The sequence below is a fragment of the Aethalodelphis obliquidens genome, unplaced genomic scaffold (genome assembly GCF_003676395.1).
Source record: "Aethalodelphis obliquidens isolate GAN/ISIS:26980383/991018 unplaced genomic scaffold, ASM367639v1 scaffold473, whole genome shotgun sequence".
NCBI lineage: Eukaryota > Metazoa > Chordata > Mammalia > Artiodactyla > Delphinidae > Aethalodelphis > Aethalodelphis obliquidens.
Window position 1 is genome coordinate 1682 of NW_020838387.1, and position 11432 is coordinate 13113.

At 37.9% G+C, this 11432-nt stretch overlaps 1 long non-coding RNA gene across 1 annotated transcript; it reads right to left on the minus strand.

Annotated features, from left to right (window-relative positions):
* Nucleotides 1–364: 364 nt before the first annotated feature.
* Nucleotides 365–10901, minus strand: LOC113616771 (uncharacterized). The gene is made up of 3 exons (XR_003431413.1): nt 10450–10901; nt 5861–5903; nt 365–1399 (listed from the first exon to the last, which is right to left on the minus strand). It is a non-coding gene; the product is annotated as an uncharacterized LOC113616771 (long non-coding RNA).
* Nucleotides 10902–11432: the final 531 nt, after the last annotated feature.

An 11432-nucleotide genomic window follows, 5' to 3' on the forward strand; every position in this document is an offset into this window, starting at 1 on the left:
TATATATATATATATATATATATATATATATATATATATTTTTTTTTACAGAAGAAAAGAAACCCTGAGGCTTAGAAAGTGTAAACAATGTACCAAAAGTCACTCATTTAAGAGGTAATGCAATATTATTCAGCCTTAAAAAAATGAAGGAGATCCTTTCATTTGTGACAATATAGATGAAACAGGAGTGCATTATGCTGATGAAATAAGCCAGACAGGATAAATACGAATGATATCATTTATATATGGAATCTAAAAAGAAAAAAAGCCACACTCATAGAAACAGAGTAGAAAACTGGTTGCCAGGGGCTGGGGTGTGAGTGGGGAAAAGAGGGGAAGATTGGTAAAGGGTACAAACTTTCAGCTGCAGGATGAATAAGGTCTGAGGATCTACTGTATAACATAGTTACTACAGTCAATAATACTGTATTGTATAACTAACATTTTCTGAGAGAATAGAACTTAAGTGTTCTCACCAAAAAAAGAAAAAAAGGAAAAAGGTGTCATGAGCTGTTAGATGTATTAATTAACGTGATGGGAAGGATCCTTTTGCAATGCATATGTATATCAAATCATCATGATATACTCTTTGACTATCTCACAATTTTGTCAATTATACCTCAATAAAACAGGAAAAAAAGAGGTAATAAAGATGAGATTCCAATCCAGGATTATCTAGCTCAAAAAACTACACTCTTAACCATTACAATATAGTATCCATCCATATGTTGTAACTGTAAAATGCTTAACACAAAGGAAACGTTAACTAAATGGTAGCTATTCTAACTCTAATGCTTACTAGATATTAGTTATGTGGTATGCTTTACTTCTAACTACAAGGGTATAAGGTGCAAAGTCTTGCTACAGAACATAAAAGCCCCTGTGGCACCCTGTAGGATCTCTCATCTCTCAACCCAGAGTCTCCTCAAGTTGGAGGTCTTTACCCCATTTATAATGTAGGAATAATGCCTTTCCCACATTTGCACTGGGCATGAAAATCCATACTTCCAGGTGTATACGGAACCTCCACTTAGCTCCTCGTCACCTTGGAATCACCACACCAAAGATCATTTATTCCATTAATATAAATGATGTAGGGATAGAAGTACAGAATATACAGAGAGTGTTGGAGGAATCCAAACAACAAGTCCTCCACTCTCAAAACAAATTTTAGAGTTCCAAAAGTAAAGAGCAATGTTTGGAAATAAAACTAAAAATGAAACTAACATCTACAATTAGCCAAGTATTTATTATGGGCCAGGCTACTTACTAGGCACTTGATAAACATTACAGCTCATCTTCCTGCAGTCCTTCAAAGCATATAATATTGTTTCTATTTCATAGAGAAGAAAATTGTATCTAAGCAGGTTAGTGATTACCCCAAGACCACAGGGCTAGGCTGTAAGAAAAGAAGGCCAAGTTTCACTGGTCAAAATGGTGATGGATGTTATAACTAGAAGATTATGGCTAATCAAATAAAAATATTCAAAACGGTCCTAATGTATTATGAGGATTTCTTTAGAATAACTTGGGTGCCTTAGTGAATACAGTAGTGGTAGGCACTACAGTCTCTTTAATTTGCTAATCATACAAATCTACTTTAATATTCTTGGTGACAAGGAGCTAACTACTGATAAGACAGCTTCTTCAGTTTTGGGGCTACTCCAGGGTGAAATGCCGGAACGTCTTACTGCCTGCAATGTTACCTAGTTCTACCAGGGGGAATAAAGCAGAACAAGTAGCCACTGTTCTTGACAAATGGATACAGTTTCAGTTTTTCAAACTATGAGTGTCAGATTCATTCATTGTATCACATAGATCGGTCAAATGGCTTTGCCCATTTACTAATGGATGGCACACTGCAGACACACGTTGGGTCAAAGGACTCAATGTCACCTCACTGATACTGTCATCAATATAATTTGTATTGGCATTTTGTCTCACCCTGACTTTAAGGACTCTGTGAGGAGATCCAAGTCTCCAGACCATGGACTGATCACCTCTGCTTGACACAGTATTCTCTGCTCATTTCCAGAGGGGACCAAGGATGAGCTCTTGTACTTCTGAGTCTATTCACCCTACCTGGCAACACATACTAGCTGGGCTGCTTGGATCAAGCAGGAGCCCCAGAGTTTAAATTTCCAGCTGCATTAGAGGAAACAGAGGCTATGCCCCAATCCCATAACCCCTCACTTCTTACTGCTAGCCTATCCTAGGCTGTTCTTGCTGATAGGAGTACTTCATGCTAAAAATTAATTTTGCTTACCTGATGGCAGTCACACAACCTCAAATGCCATTTTTATAAATAAGGCAACCACCAATGGAGTGTGGTTTAGGGTTTTTTCTTCTGCAGACCCTGCCTACCCTATAAAATCTCCCATTACTGCATCATGGAGACTATAATCCCTTTCCGAGGGAATAGATTCTTTCTAACCGTAAGATGAAATAAGAACTTACATTTCCATACTGCCCAAAAGGAAATAAATTGATTACAAAATGCAGGAGAATGACTGATTTTCCACATTTGTTGTGTTCATTAAAGGGTTTTTGAATAGACTTGACAGTATTAAAGAAGTTCAACACACACAAAATAAAAATTAATAAATGAAGAGAAAAAAATTGCATTTACAACAAACAACAAAATAAACACATTGATATATAAAAGGTTGTTATACATCGATGAAAAATGGATGTCATAAAGTCACAAACTAAAAAGTATTAACAGCCAATAAACATATGAAAATATGTTCAACCTTGCTATTATTAATCAAAGAAATACAAATAAAATAATTCAGGTGTCATATTTTACTGACTAGAATAACAAAGTTTTAAAAAACTTGATAATACTGGTATTGATATTGATAATACTGGTACTGATAAGTGTGTGTAAGAAACCACACTGGATGTTAAATTCTTGGTAGAAATAAAAAGCACGGTAACCTTTCTGGAAGACAATATGTCAGTATGTACCAGAACTGACAACCAGCCATTCAAGTTCTAGAAGTCCATTCTAAGGAAATAAACAAATGCTCAAAGACATGAACAAGGATGCTTGTCTCATTGTTTAGCAGAGCAAAACAGGAATAATCTAAATGTTGAACAGTAGGGACTGGTTAAATAAATAAGAGAATGCTGTTCAACCATTAAAAATGATGCTGCAGATTTTTATTAGGTGATGAGTAATCATACTTATATTACTAAATAAAAATGTTATAGAACTGTTTTGTAGTTTGTTATAATAATTAAAGGTATTTTATACTTGCATTGTATTTATATGCACCCCGTCACAAAAAAGTTTCAAAAGATACCCTCAAAAATGTTACAGAGATGATTTATCAGAAATGGGATTTTGAGTTATTTTTCCTTTTTTCTTTAAATCCTTTCAATTTTGGAGTTTCTGCAATGAGCCTGTATTATTTTTACAATTAAAAATATTTAAATTTACAACAAAAGGATCTAAATTCCTCCAGTTTTCCATGTATTTTCCACCCTGGCTCAGGGTATTTGTTTAAAAAAGAAAAAAAATCAGCTTATTTTCTCTTTTGTATCAATCTAAATTTACTTTTCATAAGTTAACTATTTTAGTCTGGCAAAAGTTTCACACAGGAAAATTGTTAAGGTCTGAGTATTCTATTACCTTTAAAAGCACTGGAAACTTTGAAATTATTTCTTTCAGAATTTTCATATAATACTGAAAGGCGGTGGGGGGAGGTAGCAAAATGAAGGGAAATAGATAGTAGTAGTCAACTTCAATTAAGAAAAAGCAACAAGAGGCAGTTTGTACTCTTTTGATACGGCAGAAGCCCCATGTGTCAACTCATGCCAAAAAATGTATATACACACACACACATATATATGTTTGTGTGTATTATATGTATATGTGACACACACACATAATTAATCCACAGCCTTAGGCTAATCACTCATTGTGGCAGAAACAACGAGCTGTTGACTACACTTTAATTAGCTCCTCCAGCCTGTAGAGGCATCACTAGGACCAAGATAGGAACAACATTCTCCATCTCCGCTTGCATCTGGGTATGGTTCTATCCCAAAGAATGTGACCAGAGGTGACCTGAAGAGTTTATGTCTGAAGGATAACGAGTTGATAATTGTAGCTTGCAGCTTCCTCCCTCCTTTCCTTTTTAGGACAAACGTAGAGCCACTTGATGAAGGTGGTGGGTCCCTGAATAACTGAGCAGAAAACTGACCCTCAGACCACCAAAGTCCATACTACACTCCTGAGTGAGTGAGAAATGAACTGTCCATGTGTTGCTTCACTGAGGTTTAAGGTATATTATTTAGTGTTTAACTAACGCATTTTTTCTTTAAACCTCAGTTGCCTTCTCTGTAAAATAAAGTCTTTGAAAAGGATCCACTGTAAGTTTTTTCCCTTGCTTATGTTTTTATCTTAGTTTTTAATTCTCAGAAACATTGTGCGCATTTTACCTTTTAAGTTAGTAAGTCTACTTTTTTTCCCACAAAGACGGGTTCTTCAAGTTATGGAGAAGTCATAGCAGACTGTTGCTTCAGTTTAAGATACGCATTCACATATGAGATGAGAAGGGTGAGGACCCAGAGAAACGCCTTTGACAGAGGGGAGTGAGAGCATACTGAAGAATGTTTAGTAATAAAGAATTCAGATGGGAGAAACGGATGGGTTACATCTAACAGATTTGCTCAAAGGAATTCTGGAAAGGCAAATATGTTAAAATGTATAGCAAAGACATGAAATGCCTTTTGGTCCCTAAATGGATTTCATTTCAAAGACGTGCATATTGCAAATACATGTACCGTAACACTTCTCTGTCCACTTCTAGAATTTTCTAAAGCCTGACAGAACATCTGCAGAGAGAGGATGTCATTCCAAGATAATCGACCGCAAGTTACTAAATTAAGTTAAAAATGTCCTTAACCTTGAACAGTTTTTAAACAGATTTTAGAAGAAAGGAGCCCTCCAGGGGGTTGTATAACTATATAATTGTACCCTTTCTAAAAGGCTATTTACAGATACATAATGTTTCCCCTCCATTCTTTAAAGTAAAATATAGGATAAAAAAAATAGTTTGGGGATAATATTTGTTTGGGACAGCAGGCACTGCTAATCAGTACCACTCTCTCCTTATTCCTTACTATCAGAGCCCTGGTTTAGGAGACCCCATTATCCTTAAGGCTAAGGTGGCCAGTTTAAAATCCGAGCTGATGAGATCTAAGTGCAAGTCTGCTGACCATCTGTGGTAAAAAATTTGCTCTCTGAGTTAGACACTGCCTTTTTTTTCTTACTTAATTTCTTTTTCTTTTTTCCTTTTCTTTCTTCCTGCCCAAATTGTTGGAACAGTATTGGAGATTCTGGGGTCACTTTGAAGCTATGTGGACGTGCTAGACATGTGGAAGCTGGAAGAGCGAAGCAACCCAGTCCCCTGGTGATGCCCTTCAGCAGCTGGACTAACGCTAGAGGGACTATCTCCAAACTTCCTGCTACCCGTGGAAAGTAAGGTAAATCACTCATTCACTTTCTGTTACCTACTAACTGATCCAGAACTCTAACCTCAGGGTTCTAGAACCCTTCTCAGTATCCCATAGTCATACTCATGTTCCGGACTCCTGATCATCAGACTTGCTTATAGCAGATGTATGGGGAGGGCGGGCTCTTCTGGAAGCCCTCATACTTCCTCCCCTACCCCCACCACACACAAATAATGATCTTTATGTCCACTCATCCTTCTATCTACACTCAGAGGCCAGGGCCCCCAGGAAGGCTTCACTGACAATCCTTTACTCCTCTCTACATGCAGAAAGGGTAGAGGTGTGGGCTCTGGAATCAGACTTCCTAGACTTGAATTCTTAATCTGTTACTTACCAGTTTAGGACATGGGCAAAGTAGTTACCTTCTCTGGACACCCCTGTAAAAGAGGAACACTAAGTAGCACCTATGTACCTTACTGAAAGGATTAAATGAGCAAATGCAGGTAAAGTTCTTATAATTTTTTCTTGGGTCAATCAATTCTAGCTGCTATTGTTACCTTTGGCTAATTTAGGGCAGAGTCCCTTTGCTCTCCTTTGGTGCTCTGGGCCCGTCTCATTCACAACACACACAACCGCATACTGCAGAGTTTTGAAAGGTGGTTCTCAAAATGTGGTCCCTGGGCCAGCAATATCAGCCACACCTGGGAACTGGTTAGAACTCTGGCACTGGAGCCCAGCAATCTGTGTTTTAACAATATTCTCAGGCAAATCTGATGCACACTAAAGGTTGACGACAACTGAGAACATCTGTCTCACACTCTCCTGGAGGCATTCACCAAAAATAGAGTTACAGGACCTTACACCTGACCAGCTGGAGAAGGGGTCTAGTAATTGCCCTGGGTATCATGCTTGTCATGATTTTTCAGCACATAAATGTTTGAGAATCACTGCCATTTTGAATGTGTGTTTCACTTGTCTGTTTTTCCAGTGGACTTTACTTCCTTGCAAGGAAGGTTTGTGAAGATTTGTTGCTGTTGTTTGCATTATTAGTTTTATTATGCTAATTCTAGAATCTCTGGTGCATAGTGCAATCTCAGGCAGGAAGTAGTGGCTCATTAAAACAGGTATCCCAAAAGCCTTAGTAGAACTTCAAGATTAATTCCTTCAGGAAGAAGTAAAATTGTCATTAGATGCAGATGATATGATACTATATAGAGAAAACCCTAAAGACTCTACATGAAAACTACTACAACTGATAAACGAATTCAGCAAGGTAGCAGAATACAAGATTAACATACAGAAATTGGTTGCATTTCTTTATACCAACAATGAAATATCAGAAAGGGAATGTAAAAAAACAATGCCTTTTAAAATCACAACCCCAAAAATAAAATACTTAGGAATAAACCTCACCAAGAAGGCAAAAGACTTATACGTGGAGAACTGTAAGACATTAATAAAGGAAAGTGAAGATGATTCAAAGAAATGGAAAGACATCTCACGTTCTTGGGTTGGAGGAATTAATATTGTTAAAATGCTCATACTACCCAAAGCAATCTACAGATTTAATGCGATCCCTATCAAATTACCCATGACATTTTTCACGCAATTAGAACAAATAATCCTAAAATTCATACAGAACCATAAAAGACCCAGAATTGCCAAAGCATTCCTGAAGAAAAAGAACAGCGTTGGAGGCATAGCCACCCCAGACTCAGACAGTACTCCAAAGTCACAGTAATCAAAACAGCGTGGTATTGGCACAAAAACAGACATATGGATCAATGGAACAGAATACAGAGCCCAGAAATAAACCCACACACCTCAGTTAATCTTTGACAATTAATCTTTGACAAAGGAGGCAAGAATATATAATGGGAAAGAGACAGTCTCTTCCGCAAGTGGTGTTGGTAAAGTTGGACAGCCTTATATAAACCAGTGAAGTTAGAACACATCCTTTCACCATACACGAAAATAAACTCAAAATGTCTTAAAGACTTAAACATAAGACATGACACCATAAAACTTCTAGAAGAGAACACAGGCAAAATATTCTCTGACATAAATCATACCAATGTTTTCTTAGGTCAGTCTCCCAAGACAATAGAAATAAAAATGAAAATAAACAAAGGGGACCGAATCAAACTTACAAGCTTTTGCACAGCAAAGGAAACCATAAACAAAATGAAAAGACAACCTACAGAATGGGAGAAAATATTTGCAAATGATGCGACCAGCAAGGGCTTAATTTCCAAAATATACAAACAGCTCATACAACTTGATGACAATAAAAGCAAACAACCCAATCAAAAAAATAGGCAGAAGACTTAAAGAGACATTTCTCCAAAGAAGAAATACAGATGGCCAATAGGCACATGAAAAGACTGCCAATTATTAAAGAAATGCAAATCAAAACTACCATGAGGTACCACCTCACACCAGTCAGAATGGCCATCATTAAAAAGTCTACAAATAACATATGCTGGAGAGGGTGTGGAAAAAAGGGAACCCTCCTACAACACTGTTGGTGGGAATGTAAGTTGGTGCAGCCACTGTGGAAAACACTATGGAGGTTCCTCAGAAAACTAAAAATAGACCTACCATATGATCCAGCAATCCCACTCCTGGGCATATATCCAGACCAAACTATAATTCAAAAAGACACGTTCACCCTGATCTTCACAGCAGCAATATTCACAATAGCCAAGACATGGAAACAACCTAAATGTCCATCAACAGATGAATGGATAAAGACGATGTGGTACATATATACAATGAAATACTACTCAGCCATAAAAAGAAGAATGAAATAATGCCATTTGCAGCAGCAACATGGATGCAACTAGAGATTATCATACTAAGCAAAGTAAGTCAGAAAGAGAAAGACAAATACCATGATACCACTTATATGTGGAATCTAAAATATGACACAAATGAACCTATCTATGAAACAGAAACAGAATCAGAGACATAGAGAATAGACTGGTGGCTGCCAAGGGGGAAGCAGGTGGGAGAGGGATGAACTGGGAGTTTGGGATTAGCAGATGCAAACTGGTATATATAGATTGGCTAAACAACAAGGTCCTACTATATAGCACAGGGAACTATATTCAATATCCTGTGATAAACCATAATGGAAAAGAGTATGAAAAAGAATGTATATACATATGTATAACAGAGTCACTTTGCTGTACAGCAGTAATTAACACAACGCTGTAAACCAAGTATACTTCAATAAAAACGAAGTTAATTAAATTTTTAAAAAGATTAATTCCTTCAGAAGAACAAGTACTACACATTCACAAAAAAAGCACCCTTTGAAAGTTTAAATTTTTGAATTTCTTTGCCACTTCCTTAGTTTTGATCATCTTGGACAATATATTTTCAATACTGACTTTTAAAAAGAATTGTGTTTCAGTGTTTGCTATCCTGAGACAGAAACAGATAAGTACAACTAAATACTTGTTTTTCAAAAGTCTCAAAAGTATAAGGGAAATGAAAGTAATTATATCTTCAAATGATTTTGGGGTATGTTTCTAATTTCATACTTCTGATGCGATTCAAGATTAAAACTGTATTAAGACATTCGAGACATGCCGCATTGGTATTAAATGAATTTAATTTTGTGTAAAGTGGCAGAAATATTTTCTTCAGCAAACATACCTGCAGATATAAAATCACAACCATAAATCTACAAAAAAGCAAGCTATTGAATGAAATCTGATTGGTTATTTCCCTGCAGTATGGATCTGCTAATAATTTAATTTACTACTTGCTAACAGAAGCCAAAATTTAAATATACATATATATATATGTGTGTGTATATATCTATCTCTTCAATTTTAAATCATTCATATATATGAACAAGTATACATACACATATATAACAATTGTTCATATGTATAAACAATTTAAATTAAAGAAAGTACATCTGGTGGCCTATTTTTTCCCCCCGATTTCTAAAGAACACCATATTCTATTCTCGGCAGTGGAATGTCAATCCACCTTAAGGGTTGTTCAATGAGCATATCTGAGAAACCACTGGTTTAGCCAATGATGTACTTATTGAGGGAGGCCCTAGTGCCACTGTCAAGAGCTTATCCATAGGAGAGATAAGAAGGTACTTGTTTGGTTTGTGAAAAGAAGGAGTAGTGAGGAATGGCAGGTAGCTGCAGGCTGATGACACATGATGTCCGTATATATGTAGAACCAACACACCCATAATTGCACCCATTTTCCATACCCAAATCCAAAGCCTTTATATCATTAATCCCAGGCAAAAATGGTAAGATTCATGTGTGTTACTATCCCACGGCTTCAAGATGCCTATAAACTCATTTGAGTATGTCTTAGTTTTATCAGTGGAGGACAAACCAGGCTTCTATCACCAAGCCCCATTCCATAACAGGCAAACCAGTCCAAGACTTCTCTGAGTGCAGCAGGAGAGTCTATGGAAGGGGCGCTCACTCCACTGTGATGCCTAAAATGTCTTTGCACAGAGCAAACATTCAATACATGCTGAGTGAATGAATGAGTGAACTGGCTCATTTCAGGGAAATTCCATTCAACAGGCTGGCATTCCTTCCTACCCATCTTAACTGTTAAGCTTGCCATCAGACAAAAATTTAATTATAAAACGTTAGAGCTAAGGAAATTTTAGAAACTATCTACTCTCCAGAGGTATACAACTTTAATTTTGTGGTAAAAATCACTAGGAGTGATTTAGGAGTCTATCAGACCTCAGTCCAAATTCCACATCTACCATATTTTGGTGAGCAAATAACTACTTCTGAGGCTCTGTTCCATATATGCATTATGGGATATCATAATAATACATACATTAATTGTATGACTATCAGGGGATGAAATGACACAATCCATTTGCCATGGTCGGCTAAGTAATTTGCACCAAGTAAGCACTCAAGACATTAGCCAATATTAATAGCGGAGAGATGAAAACAAAACTCTGGGACTGATGCCTACCCTAGTGGCCTCAGTGGTCATAATGACTTTCTTCCATTCAGCCTGCTCTCTTCTCACTAAGACTAAGGAAGAGAAGATGAACAAATTAGCAATAACAATTTGAAAATGGTTTTATACTCCCTGAATGAATGGAATTATAATAAAATGATTCATGAGTTCTGCAGAAATATGATGAGACTTTAGATCTTTATGTTAGTTCTCTACAAAACCAATTTATGGCCCTAAGATGTACCTTCCCACCCAGCCCCATCCTTATCAGGATCAAATATCATTGTAAATGGAAAAGTCAACAACACATAATCAACAAGCTAAGTTACAAGCCAGTGAAGTCTCGGAACTTTGATAGAGAAAATTCAGATTTATCATTATATGTAAAAATAAGATGGGGGGACCTTGAAGATGGCGGAAGAGTAAGACGCGGAGATCACCTTCCTCCCCACAGATACACCAGAAATACATCTACACGTGGAACAACTCCTACAGAACACCTACTGAACGCTGGCAGAAGACCTCAGACCTCCCAAAAGGCAAGAAACTCCCCACGTACCTGGGTAGGGCAAAAGAAAAAAAAGAAAAAACAGAGACAAAAGAATAGGGACGGCACCTGCACCAGTGGGAGGGAGCTGTGAAGGAGGAAAAGTTTCCACACACTAGGAAGCCCCTTCGCGGGCGGAGACTGCAAGGGGCGGAGGGGGGAGCTTCGGAGCCGCGGAGGAGTGCACAGCAACGGGTGCGGAGGGCAAAGCGGGGAGATTCCCGCACAGAGGATCGGTGCCGACCGGCACTCACCAGCCCGAGAGGCTTGTCTGCTCACCCGCTGGGGCGGGCGGGGCTGCGAGCTGAGGCCGGAGCGCAAGGAGAGGACTGGGGTTGGCGGCTTGAACACAGCCTGAAGGGGTTAGTGCACCACGGCTAGCTGGGAGGGAGTCCGGGGAAAAGTCTGTACGTGCCTCTTTGTTTCCTGGTGCGTAAGGAGAGGGGTT